At 43.4% G+C, this 13,002-nt stretch overlaps 2 protein-coding genes across 3 annotated transcripts in view; one reads left to right on the forward strand and one right to left on the reverse strand.

Moving 5' to 3' along the window:
• Window positions 1–13,002, forward strand: part of LOC139760265 (galactose mutarotase) — a 145,639-nt gene that overhangs the window by 15,691 nt on the left and 116,946 nt on the right. The window lies entirely within an intron of this gene.
• Window positions 1–13,002, reverse strand: part of LOC139760134 (uncharacterized) — a 57,958-nt gene that overhangs the window by 13,616 nt on the left and 31,340 nt on the right. The gene's annotated exons all lie outside the window — the stretch shown is intronic.

The following is a 13,002-nucleotide window of genomic DNA, read 5'->3' on the forward strand; positions in this document are numbered from 1 at the left end:
CTAAGGAAGGAGTAGCACTTCTCTTGAAGCAGGAGTTGTGGGAGTGTGTAATAGAGTGCAAGAAAGTAAATTCTAGATTGCTGTGGGTAAAACTGAAAATGACTGGAGAGAAATGGGTGATTATTGGTGCTTATGCATCTGGCCATGAGAAGAAATATCATGAGTGATTGGTTCTCATTGGAAGTCGGTCTGCGGAAGGGTGTGTGAAGTCACCATGGTTGCTTTACTTGATTATGGATGAGTTGATGAGAGAGCTAAATGCAAGAGGTTTGGAGAAAGGGGCGAGTATGCTGCCTGTTGGGGATGAGAGGGCTTGGGAAACGAGTCGTTGTTCGCCGATGATATAGCACTGGTGGCTGATTTGAGTGAGAAACTGCAGATGTTGATGACTGGATTTGGAAAAGCGTATGAAAGGAGAAAGTTGAGAGTGTGAATACAAGCAAGTTTTTTAGGTTCAGCAGGGTTGAGGGACAAGTTAGTTGGGATGTAAATATGAATGTAGAACAATTGGAGGAAGTGAATTCAGTGTTTTAAATATCTAGGGTTGGACTTGTCAGCAAATGGAAAAATGGAAGTGGAAGTGTCATTGGGTGGGGGAGGGGCGAAGGTTCTGGGAGCGATGAATAATGTATAGAAAGAAAGTTATCTCGGAAAAGAAAAATGGGTATATTTGAAGGAATAGTAGTTACAATATCATGTTGCGAGACATGGGCTATACTTTGGGTTGTGCGGAGGAGGGTGGATGTGTTGGAAATGAGATGTCTGAGGACAATATGTGGTGTGAGGTGGCTTGATCGAGGTTGTAATGAAATGGTAAGAGAGATGTGTGGTAATAAGAGTGTGGTTGAGAGAGCTGAAGAGGGTGTGTTGAAATGGTTTGGATATATGGGGAGAATGAGCAATGAAAGGTTGACAAAAGGTCAGAAGTGGAAGAAAAAGGAGAACCGGGACCCCAAACTGTAGATGGAAGGATGGAATGAAAAAGATTTTGAGCGATCAGGGAGGGTGAAAGGCATGCACGAAATAGGTTGAATTGGAACGATGTAGTATACTGGGGTCAACTTGCCGTCAGTGGACAGAACCAGGGCATGTGAAACTTCTTGGGTAAACCAAGGAAAAGTCTGTGATTCTTGGTTGTGGATAGGGAACTGTGGTTTCTATGCAATGCATATGACAGATGGATGTGAGCGGATGTGGCCTTTCTTCGTCTGTTTTCTGGCACTACCTTGTTGTTAGAGTGGGTGGCGGCGGGAATGGATTAGGGCGAGCATGTATGATTATATATATATATATATATATATATATATATATATATATATATATATATATATATATATATATATATATATACACGAACAAAGTGCATCTGAACGCGCACCTTCATATATCATACAAACCTCCAACAGCCAGGATCGAACCGGGGACCCCTTTGAAACAGGGGTCGCAGGTTCGATCCTGGCTGTTGGAGGTTTGTATGATATATATATATATATATATATATATATATATATATATATATTATATATATAAATATATATGCGAGTGGATGAGTCCTTCGTCTGTTTTCAGTCGTTACCTCCCTAACGTAGGAATCGGCGATTAAGTACAATAAATAGATATATCATTACTATTATAATTACGGGTAAAGTTTCCATTTTAGGGGCACCACAGAAATAACATATGGGTAAGACTGAAACGCACATCACTCGTGTCCTCGGTAGAGGTGAACTTAATCCGCGGGAATTTTATCTGGAGGAAAATTATCTTCTTGGGAGAAACAACATAAGTGCCGTGATGATCACCAGGTAAACTGTGAGGTCAAAGATGATACAGATCAAGAGAGCTCTTAAAAGCCAAGGACCAAGTTTACGTTAATGTATATTACCATGGTCGAGATGTATGTACCAGAGTCGTCGTCTTCCTTGTGCCACGCTGGCCGTGTATACTTACAGGAAGTCAAGACTCGGCCAAAACACTAAAGCCACTTGACCTAACGCCTTCCTTCTTCTAAAGCAAACAGTTTACACTTATTTCCTTCCAAATGACGTCGAAAATACGGCAAATACAGGATGCTAGGAGATGTAAGGTGATTTTATATATATATATATATATATATATATATATATATATATATATATATATATATATATATATATACCCCTCCCAACCCCTCTACCAACATAAACAAGTCAGGCTTGAGACCTTGAGTGGCAGCGCAGGAGCTGGACGTCTGGGGCGCCATACTTCCCCGCGATTTAAGAGCTGTAGTTCGTTTGTGATATATATATATATATATATATATATATATATATATATATATATATATATATATATATAATCAGGGGGCCATGAAAGTTTGCCTGGGTGAGTGTAAGGAAATGCTTCCTTAAAATAAGCAATGTGTATAGAACCCTGACGGAGAACACTAGTGGAGGGACTAGCCTCGACGCTCTCTTGTTCGCTCGAGACGCTTGGCGTCGCCAGGGAAAATTTGGTACACAAAGCAGGACTATATATATATATATATATATATATATATATATATATATATATATATATATATATATATATATATATTAGCGATTGTTCTGGTTTGGATTTGTTGTTGGTATGACTGAGTGAGGGGCACGGAAACACGTCAAACAACAGCAACAAGACTTTATTGGACAGGATATTCAAGGTGAGGTATCAGAGGGCAGTGGGTTCCTGGAGGTGCAGGGTTAAGGTGAAAAAGAGGTTAAAGTAAGGCCGGTCGAGTAGTACAAGATGCAGGTGATGGTAGGCGTCTGATGAAGTGTGGCTGCCGAGTCAACGTGGAGCTCCTGTAGGAGGAGGTGGGTGTGTCCCGTATCGCGGCTCCTGAAGTGTGCAGCGACTGCCGATTTGTGATAGGGAAGCAGGAGGCTCCTGGAGTGTGTAGCGACTGCTGGTAAGTGCTTGGGTTGCAGGAGGCTCCTGAAGAGGCGCTTGGCTTGTAGGAGTGCCGTGGGCGTGGCCGTAGGTCCTTTGTTTTACAGCTGCTGCTCGTCAGGGGCGGAGGCGATGTGCCATGCGATGCCTGCCGTAGGTGGACGTCGGGAGATTAGGCACCGCTATGAAACCTGCCAGGAAGATGAAATGTCAGGTTCCCGCTGGGACATCTACTGACGGAGACGCCGTAAGGACGGTTTGAGTGTGGAGTCGCATCGCCAGAATTTCAGGTGCCGGAGTGGTGCACATGTTGTCTAGTGGCGAGTCAACAGCCTGAGTGGTTTGCTGCGGTGGTACCCTGGTATTTAAGAGGCAGTGAGGTCAGGTCTGTGAGGGGTAGCTGTTCCCAAAGGGAATTAGAGACGTTGAAGTCGTATATCGCTAGCTTCTGACCATCTCCATGCTGGTGGACTTGAGGTTAAGCCCGTAAGAGCGGCGCTTCTTGTGGAGAGGGTCAAGTCATCTATAATGACAGCGGCAGCTCTTGATCGGATGTGTAGGATGGGCCACCAGACACCTTCTTCCGAGGATTATTATGATTGGTGCGGTCACACGCTGTTACCCAGTCAATGGCGACTTCAGTAAGGTGACCTTGGGTTACTACAATATATATATATATATATATATATATATATATATATATATATATATATATATATATATATATATATATATATATATTGTGTATGTGTGTGTGCTGTTCTTTCATTGTGTTCTCTTGTTTTGTATATATCATCTGACGTGTCCATCAACATAATGACAAAATGGTATGTAACACTATCTTAGCGATAATAATGATTGGGCGTTTCAGTAAAAAAAAAAAAGGTTTTCGTTGTCATATACATATATTTAGTACAGTGTTTCAGGGAAGACCCTATAACTAAACTGGTGTTATGCAAATTGTACATGGGAATGGATGTGAAATCTACCGGCAGCGATCCAATGAAGAGTGTGTGTGACTGAACACGTACACACAGGTCAGTGCTTCAGTATGAGGATGGTGATGGTAACAGTAAACCATAATCACGCTTCTCCAGGGAAGGTGTTACACTGGCAGTGACTGGTGTCTGGATGACGAAGAGAACCAGCGAGTTAGGAATGGCGGTGTAGAGATAGAACAATAAGCTATAAAAGAATTAAACAGGATCAGACTTTACAACAGTTTGCGGGACGAAGTTAAGAGCTCCGTGGCGTAGTGGTTAGCGTTCCTGACCATGACGCATTCACGAGCCGCCCTGGGTCGATCGCATCGGTTGGAATCCAGGTCGTGGCTGTCGGTCCACAGTCAACCCAGTGGTTCATTCTTCTTCAGGGGCTGGGCGATAAATTAGGTACCTGCCTTAGGCTAGGATATATATATATATATATATATATATATATATATATATATATATACACGAATAAAGTGCATGTGAACGCGTACCTTCATAGGACATACAAACCTCCATAGCTTAGCGGTATCGCTCCCGCCTGTAGCACAGGGCTCCCGGGTTCGATCCTGGCTGTTGGAGGTTTGTATGTTGTATGAAGGTGCGCGTTCATATGCACTTTATTCGTGTTCATATACCTACGCGTTGTACAGTTGGGTTCGGTAAAATGGTATATGCTGGCTGTGTAAGCCTGATGGGAAATGACCGGTGTTGACCCTGTTGCTCACCAACGTGATATGAAGGTATTCAAACACATAGTATTCGAATAGTCATTTCGCTATTAGGGTCGATCATAGCCTAGCGATAGCGCTCCCGCCTGTTGCACAGGGTTCCCGGGTTCGATCCTGGTTCTTGGAGGTTTTTATGTTATAAAGATATTTTATTATTTATACTTAGTCGCTGTCTCCTGCGGTAGCAAGGTAGCGCAAGGAAACAGACGAAAGAATGGCCCAACCCACCCACACAATGTATATATATGCACATAGAATGAATACGACAGCATATTTAGAGATTAGTATTCTTTCTTATGTTCTCTAATTTTCATTTCTGTGTGCATTAGAAAAAAACGCTCCCATCTTACACACACACACACACACACACACACACACACACACACACACACACATATATATATATATATATATATATATATATATATATATATATATATTTATAATATTAATGAGGTGGCCTTGATTAGGGCATTCCGTTGCCCTTGCCGTCTTATTTAGAATAAACCCGAAAGACACTAAGGAATCAAATCAAAGATCATGGAAAGCGTCATCAGATGAAAGAGGAAATTAGAGAACTCAGAGATGTAGTCGAGAAGCATGATGACCAAATCAAATCAATAGAAGGGATTGAAAAGGAATTTAAATAGAAGGCAGAAGGAACAATCTATTAGAAAAAATGGTTGGAAGGATCCTCTTTGCAATCTCTTGAGATCGACCAACTCGAGGCGATGTCCATAACACAGAGACCAGAGACCTGACAATACAGGGAAGGGAACGGCAGCAAAGTGAGGGCCAGACGAGCGAGAAACAGAGGGAGTTGACTGAACCTGGGGAAGGATCCTCTCTGCATGGTCTTGAGATCGACCAACACTAGGCGATGTCCATAACACAGAGACCAGAGACTTGACAATACAGGGAAGGGAACGGCAGCAAAGTGAGGACTAGACGAGCGAGAAACGGAGGGAGTTGACTGAACCTGGGGAACAGTGACCTGGGGGCGTTGTAACGCAGGTGTACAGGCAGTTATAGAGTGAAGCTGTAGAGGAAGTAATATGCACACAACAGGCAAGAACTTGTCTGGTTTGTGAGATGGAAGGATTAAAATAAAGTGCGGAATATTCAAGATCAGTGGATGGTGGGACAAATGGAGGTGGTAGATGAAATCAGAGACATGGAAGCTGACGAATTAACACTGCAGGAACATAAGTGAAGCATGGGGAAGGTAGACTTATAGAACTGATGATCTCTGGGCTGACAGAGAGCCCTATTCCTTCCGAAGAGTTGGAGAAGGAAGTAATGATCATTACAGCACTACCGGGGGCTACAGCGCCTTGGGCAGTCTCCGAGATAAGAGAAACAAAGTGATTGATATGATCAAGTCATGAGCGGACTGTGATGAAGGCCACAGTGGTGTAAGCCACTGATGCAGGCCACAGTGATATAAGGACCGCGTTCATAATTGGGTTAGGTAGCCAGTAGGTCCTAAAGTAGGCGAATAAACATGTTGACGAGGAAGAATTCAGTGAGGGTATTTATCAGAGGCGACAGACTGACAAGGATGACAGACAGACAAGTGCTGAACACAGAAGACAACGACAAGGAATCCAACGAGGCCATCATTGGGATGGAACAGCCCCGCTCGTGCCATTGAGAGGTCAGTGGTGGGACAGTCATCCAAATAAGAATATAACCAAATGAAGACGAACGAGTTGCATGTGGGAAAGAGCTAGTGTTCAATTAAGGAAAATAAACATGATATTCCTGGAGAAGTGGAGACAAGACTTTGTAAAGATATGAGATCTGACTTTATCTTGACTGATGCATGATACAGGGGGAAGAGAGAAGACAAATGGCAGGAGGAAGGTTGGCCTTACCAATAAGGGTCAGCCTTAAGTTTCGGGGAGGAATGGACGATAGCCTAGTCAAACAGTGCAGAATGGGAAGAGTAACCGTAAGAAGGATTGCATCGTGATGTTGGTTATCAAAAATCCACCAAAAATTTGATTGAACTATAGTGATAGGCGGGGGAACAACACGACTGTGGCAATGAACAGAACACTGTAGGTTCTCTTATAACGTTTTTGTGACGAGAATCAACACCACAACTGGTGGTGTTATGTTGGCAGGGAAGAAAGATAATGATGGAAAGTATCATAACGAATTTGAAAATAACCATCTATGATGATATCTTGATATAGTTACGTTGAAATGTGGTAATATCACCAGGAGTTTATGGTAACGTTAATAACTAGAATGTCAAATATTTCCTAACCCTTGTACATGAGACACGTCAGAGAAGTAGGACTGCGTTACCACAATGTATCACGGATTAGTCGATGATAAAGAAACATTAAACTCCAGGTGTCATTGGCTGATATGGTATGACAGATATGGTATGACATTATTGACAAGCTGAGAGTGTTATGACACCGAACTAGTGCAGTTGTGCCAGGCAGCTGGAGGGATGACAATTCTCTTTTCCTTTGTCGAAGGCTTAAGTCTCGAGCAAAACCACATTAAGGCCAGACCTTAAATGAAACATGAGAAAGGGCTAAATGAATGGAGAGGTAAGGAGGGAAGAGGAAGGATTATCTACACATTTATGTGCAAGTGGGAACCCTGCCTTTTCAACAGGAGTTGGTCGTAGTTATTAAAGAATGACGAGAAGATAGAGTTCCAATGTTTAGCGGTGTAGGGGAAGACGTAAACAGGACAACGGCCACTTTAAAGAGTCCTGGATGTTGACAGTAACCAACGGTTGAAACTGTGTAGTGTTTTGATATTACTCAAGGTGTTTACCACTGGAATCAATGGGACATTTTAGCTGATGGATCCTGAACGACTAAATGCTTCGAACTTGAGTCCAGTGGTATTTACTACGCGGCCCGCAAGAGAAAAGAAAATTACATAACATGTTTAGCAGTAACGGTAAGTATACGGAAGTATGATATTGTACAACTGTCGAACTACGACAAGCAGAGGGTAGAGATTCACTGTAATTCTAGTGACATTTGGAGATCCATAAAGAGGAGATATGATTCATATGTATTTGTTGCTACACATAAATACATGTACATATTTCTACAAAGTCTTTGCGACCTGATTTTTCTATTGCCCCCAGTCCAGCCTCGCTGTTTTCTAGTCCATATTACTGGACTATCTAGGTCGGTCTGACTCCCTTCAGGTAATGTGACGCAATATACTAACTCATGTCATGGAATGCGGGCGTCCCCCATTGTATATATCGAGTCACTGAAACAAGTATTTGTCATTAACTGACTTTCCTCCCTGTATGTGACGTTCACCGAGCCAGTAGGTACTGTTTGAACATTGATTTCATGCTTATTGCCACCCATAAAGCATTCCTCACACCAGAATTATAATTTCTTGACCAAAGTACGAAAATACACAAAAGCTTTTTGAAATCTGGTCATGGAACATTGTTTGACACGGGGATGTGTGTTGTTAACAAGCACACCAGAACTCGACAGTAGATTTCGAAGTGATTTGATTTGTGGAGCGGAGGTCAGCAGCCAGCGTGGCCTGTCAGTCTGACCAGCCGTGTGGCCTGCATCACTGTGACCTGCGTTACTGTGGCCTGCATCACTGTGACCTGCGTTACTGTGGCCTGCATCACTGTGACCTGCATTACTGTGGCCTGCATCACTGTGACCTGCGTTACTGTGGCCTGTATCACTGTGACCTGCATTACTTTGACCTGCGTTACTGTGGCCTGCATCACTGTGACCTGCATTACTGTGGCCTGCATCACTGTGACCTGCGTTACTGTGGCCTGTATCACTGTGACCTGCATTACTTTGACCTGCGTTACTGTGGCCTGCATCACTGTGACCTGCATTACTGTGACCTGCATTACTGTGGCCTGCATCACTGTGACCTGCGTTACTGTGGCCTGCGTCACTGTGACCTGCATTACTGGGCCTGCGTTACTGTGGCCTGCATCACTGTAGCCTACATCACTGTGGCTTGCATAACTGTGGCCTGCATCACTGTGGCCTACATCACTGTGACTTGCAACACTGCATATTACATCACTGTGACTTGCATCACTGTGGCTTGCATCACTGTGGCTTGCATCACTGTGACCTGCATAACTGTGGCCTACATCGCTGTGGCTTGCATCATTGTAACTTTATTCTTGTTTAACTATTAGGTTTTACCATGAGAATATTTTCCACGGTATCACAGCAAGAATTAAATGAAAATAATAGAACCAATAAAATGACAGCTAGAGACTGAGTTTGAACGAATATGGCCTTTTTTCCTTTTTTTTTTTTTTTTTTTTATCCTGGCGCTGCCTCGATGTAGCAGGGGTTAGCGATTCTATTTCCTGTGGAGCGAGGTAGCGCTAGGAATGGATGCAGGCCGTAAGTATGAATATGTACATGTGCATATATGTATATGTCTGTGTATGTGAATGTATATGCGTATATATGTATATGTATGAATGCGTGTAAGGGCGTTTATGTATATATGTGTGTGTGTGTACGGTTGAAAAAACAATAATGATAGTATATTACATATGTGTGAAACTGTCTGAAGGTGGAAATGACGTGGCAGGAGGAGAAGCGAGGAATATGTTGTGTCAAGAATACCACCCACCACCAGAAGTGGCAGATGGTGGGAAGTTACCAGCTGGGGTGCGTGACTACCACAGTGACTGGGGGAGTTAAGAACATGGGCGAGAGGGATGGTGCGCAGCAGTGGAGGGAGGAGGGGAAGGGGAAGGGCCAGAGTCAGTGGCTTGTGTGTTCGGTGGGCGGGCTAAGGTTTGTTTTAGTTGGTGCCGGTGGCTGGCTGGTCCAGCTGACCGCTCCCTGCCTGGCCTCTGACTGACCCGGGAACTCCTGCCTGGAGGGTTTATTCGTCTCACACGCTAATATAGCAAATGTAGAGAATAAGTATAGTATTTTAGATATGGAGAAGATAGTGAGTTGTGAATGGTTGATAAGCAGTTACATTTGGTACTGTTGTTGAATATGTACATGTTATGATTAAACACACACACACACACACACACACACACACACACACACACACTCAAAGGGTGGGCCGTTTTGATAACTTTTTTTCCCCTGCACCTCGATGGTTTGAAACTCTACCCTCTCATGTCTTTCCCCATAACTCTGACCTGACACATTTCAAAAGACAGGTCTTTCACGTCCCCAAAAATTCGTAAACACTGTTCTTTGTCTCGTCTTTATCCCATTTCATTAATCTCTTATATTTCTATATTTCAAATAAAGCCCGGCCTTGATGTGGACTTTAGTCCATGACTAGAGCCTTCAAAGTGAAATATATATATATATATATATATATATATATATATATATATATATATATATATATATATATATATATGTTCCTTCTAATCCACGGGGAAATGGAATACGATAAGTTCCCAAGTGCACTTTCGTGTAATGATCACATCACCATGGGAGATACAAGAAAGAAATAGGCAGTTGATATACAAGAAGAGACGTAGTTAGGAGGACGCCATTTGATGGAGGTCGGGTATGTTCAAGTCTTTCTTATCGCTTTATACTAGTTCATTTCTCTTTATGTGTCTTCCTATTCTTGATCGCCGGTTTCTGCGGTAGCGAGGTAGCACCAGGAACAGACCGAGAAAGGCCACATCCGTGCACATCCATACTCCTCCAGCTGTCATGGGTAATGCATTGAAACCACAGCTCCTTTCTTTCTCATGCCTTAAAGATACCGACAGGCTGGAATGTCTCTTCTATTTTCACTTCGGCGCATCCCGAAACTCCTTTGCATTTTGACATCTTTTATCGAACCATTCTTTCCTCATTCTCAATTGTTCGAAAAGCACTTTTTTCAGGAGATAAGCAAGGCTTATGGTCCTGATGACATCTATCCCCGTGTACTGAAAGTGTGTGCCTCTGGACTTGCACCTGTGCTTGCTCGTCTGTTCCGTGTCTGTTTAAAAGCCAGCACTTTTCTTTCCTCATGGAAGCACGCGTTGGTACATCGTATTCCTAAAGAAGGGTGACCGTTTTAACCCCTCTAACTATCGTCCTGTTGCTTTGACATCAACCATTTCCGAAGTCTTTTGAGTTTCTCCTAGACTCCCATATCCTAACATCTCGAATCTGGCAGTCTTCTCTCTGATAACCAGTATGGCTTCCGTAAGGCAAGGTTCACTGGTGATATTCTTTCCTATCTTACTAGTGTCTGGTCGTCATCCCTGAAAGATTCTGGGGTAGTTTATAGTTGCCCTTGACATATCCAAAGCTTTTGATAGGTTGTGGCTTCGGGGTCTCATATCTAAGCTCCCCACTTTTGACTTTGGATCTTTCGAAAAGAAAACTGGAAATGTATTTAAAGAGCAAGGGAGGAGAGCCGTGAGGATATAAGTTCTGAAAAAGATATATATACCAAACCCTCGAAAAAGCAGTCGACTTGCTGTGTCATGAGTTTGAAAAGTCCCTTCGAAAAAATGGTCACTTGTATACGTCAAATGTAAGAGTTCAACGCAGGACCTTACCCTCCGGAATCCATCCCGTGGGCGAGAGGGAAGACTGTGATATCCAAGTGCTTGAGAAACGGATAATGGAAGGAGAGTCAAAAACATGTAAAGTAATGTAAGCTGAAGCAGTGTAAGGCTTTTTAAGAGGAAGGGAAACTGTTGATCTTGAGACACAGACGAAATAGACGAGCAGGCTCTCATGTTCAAAGGCACACTGCTTAAGGAGACACGTCTTCCTGCCTGTAGGATTTACTCGTCTGTGTAGCGCTAAGAGTACAAGAGATGACCATCAAATGTGTGAGACATCAATCCGGTGGAAAGGAAAAGACTTGTAGAAGAATGAAGATAAAGAAAGCCGAAGAGTTTGGCTTTATCAGTGAGAAAGAGACAACTCTGGTGTTTCCAGGAAGGCGAATAAAAGAAAACCTGAAGATCTGTGTTGAAGTTGTCGGGTGGAGGACAGTGCTGGTAACCTAAGGTCCTGTCTGAAGATAGGATAGTACAGCAGAAGCCTCCTCCCCAACCACGACTCCCTCATGTCGTCAGCAGGAAATTAACAATAAAGGAATAGTGTTACATAGTGATTGTAATGACATGGAAATCTTGCAAGAATGATGAATGGGACAACATATTCTAATGTGATTACACGCTGTATGTACAACAGAGGAGAAGGACGTTCGCTGCTGCTCATTTCAGAAAAATATTCGGTTGATGTGTACAGATACTACCACTCGAACAATTCTGGCAGACCATAGATTGCTTAGCCACACATAATCAGTATCATTATAGTGTCTGTCAAGCCTACCTGTAAATGTGCGCATGATCTTCCTATTACAAATATTCAGAGATGCTTATGTTAATGCCTTATGATTATTGCTAGAGAAACTTTTGCCTATATATGTATTACATCTTCCTCCCTCTAACTCAGAAGTTCTTTTCCTAGTCATTGTTTCTGAAACGAAATAAATTACATTTCTTTATCGATTAAACTTGATATACTATTTTAGAAATTTCTATCGAATTTATTAAGAATATTTTTTTTGGCTAAGCACTAGAACTCTCGCTAGAAGAGGAAAAGAGACTGAGAATTTCCTTTGTACGTAGGAAAGGCTGTCCTTGTCAACAATAGGTTTACAGCGGTGACCAGCAAGCAATAAAGGTTGAGTCAGTCAGCTGGATGGGGGGGGGGGGGGGGGGGCAATGCCACGGCCGCTACGCTTGGTCCCTGGGTCGTGTGGGGTTCAGAACAAAAGCCATCAAACGGCGGATGAGAGGACCGGTGCACAGGAGGGAGGGATGTGACCCACCTCACTGAAAGTAATAACTGCGTCACACGTTCTGCACACACAGAGAAATACAAATACAGCACAGTTGGGGAGGTCGAGGGGGAAAATGTACAAGTCCACCAAGTCTTACTGATGTAGCAGAGCTAAGAGTGGGATGGAGGATGGGGCGAGGGACGACTTAGTTACGAGCAGCTTAGCAGCTGATCCCAGTGGGGGTGAAACTACACCGGGACCCTCCCTCACCTGTGTCGTCCCCGACGAAGCCCTTCCATCAATCCCGCTGTAAACGTCGGGTGTAAGGAAGACGCGGTGGACACTCTGGATGGAGGCAGGAGGGTCAGAGGTGTTGAAGACACCTTGTGACGTGTACGTTTGGTCGTGAGGGTTGGGCCTCTGTTGGGTCGTGAGATTGGGTCTAGACCGTTACGAAGAAAGTAGTAGAAACCTCGTTCACTCCATCATTAGTGTGAGAGGATTGTAGCCATCCTTTGTAGTGTGCCGTCAAGCTGTTAGCACAGGAGACCTCAGCAGCTTAGCTGGGTGGGCGAGAGGAGAGCCTGGATGGCAAGACG

This window comes from Panulirus ornatus, chromosome 1 (genome assembly GCF_036320965.1).
Source record: "Panulirus ornatus isolate Po-2019 chromosome 1, ASM3632096v1, whole genome shotgun sequence".
Taxonomy (NCBI): domain Eukaryota; kingdom Metazoa; phylum Arthropoda; class Malacostraca; order Decapoda; family Palinuridae; genus Panulirus; species Panulirus ornatus.